The sequence below is a fragment of the Echinops telfairi genome, unplaced genomic scaffold (assembly GCF_000313985.2).
Source record: "Echinops telfairi isolate 266 unplaced genomic scaffold, ASM31398v2 ScPeMD7_19;HRSCAF=73, whole genome shotgun sequence".
Lineage (NCBI taxonomy): Eukaryota > Metazoa > Chordata > Mammalia > Afrosoricida > Tenrecidae > Echinops > Echinops telfairi.
In genome coordinates, this window is record NW_022103916.1 from 8439335 (window position 1) to 8440939 (window position 1605).

The following is a 1605-nucleotide window of genomic DNA, read 5'->3' on the forward strand; positions in this document are numbered from 1 at the left end:
TTGTTTATCTTCAAGCCTTTAAGACCCCAGATGCTATATCTTTTGATAACTGGGTACCATCAGCTTTCTTCACCACATTTGCTTATACACCCATTTTGTTTTCCTTGCTTTATTTTTCTGCATGTAGGTATCTATTTGTTCCAGCACCACTTGTTGAAGAGCGCCTTTGCTCCCCATTTGATATTTTTGGGGCCCTTATCAAAGATCAGTTGTCTGTATGCTGATGATTATATTTCTGGGTTTTCATTTCTTTTCCATTGGTCTGAGTATCTGTCATTATACCAATACTACATTGTTTGAGCACTGTGGCTGTATAATAGGTGCTAAAGTTAGATAAAACAAGCCCTTCCACTTTGTCCTTCTTATTTAGGCATTCTCTGTTAATTCAGGGCTTCTTCCCTCTCCATATGAAATTGGTAATCAATTTTTCTAATTTCTTTGAAGAAAGTTGAAGGTAATTGTATCAGGATAGCATTAAACTTACACAGTGCCTGGGACAAAACTGACATCTGTACTATATTGAGTCTTCCTATCCACAAGCATGGGATATTCTTCCATTTGTTGAGGTCACTCTTGTTTTCCTGTAATAGTGTTCTGTAGTTTTCCTTGTGCAAATTTTTGTTTTTTTTAGTCAGGTATATTCCTAGATATTTCTATTGTGCTTGGCTATTATGAAGAGTACTACCTTTTTGATCCCTTCTTTTATTGTCTTGTCCAATGTGTATAGCAGTCCAATAAAATACAGTTTGTTGATATTGTATCCTGCCACTCTGCCATATTCCTCTTGTGAAGCTTTTGGGATTTTCCTTGCCTTATGTTGTTACTTAGGACCTCCAGTTTAATAAATAAAAGTGGGGACAAGGGGCATTGTTTTTGTCTTTTATCCATTGACTACCATATTGGCTGTTGGTTTTTCATATATAGCTTGTATTACATTGAGGAATTTTCATTCCATTCCTATCTTCTTGAGTGTATTAATCAGGAATGGGTGTTGGATGTTGTTGAATGCTTTTTCCACATCTATCTATATTATCATGTGGTTCTTATTTTTCATGTCAATGTGGTGAATAATACTAATGGTCTTTCGTATGCTGAACCATCCCTGCATCCCTGTTATGAATCCCACTTGGTCATGGTGAATTGTTTTATATAGTTTTTTATTCTATTTGTCAGTATTTTGTTAAGGATTTTTGCATTGATGTTCATTAGGGATATTGTTCTGTAGTTCTCGATTCTTGTGGGATCCTTGCCCTGTTTAGGTATCAGAGTTATACTAGCTTCATAGTAAGAGTTTTGGAGTTTGCTGTCTTTTTCTGTGCTCTGGAAGAGTTTGTGTAGGATAGGCATCAGTTCTTCCCTGAATGCTTGGTAGAATTCTCCTGTGAAGCCATCTGGCCTGGGTGATTTTTTGTTGGTAATCCCTTGATTACCTTGTCTATTTCTTCTGTTGCTATGGGTCTGTTGAGATTCTTATTGTACATCTGGGATAGTCTAGGGAGGGATTATTTTTCCAAGTATTTGTCCATGTATTCCAAGTTGTTGAATTCATTGGAGTACAGGCCTTTGTAGCATGGTGCAATTATACTTTTGATTTCATTAGAATCC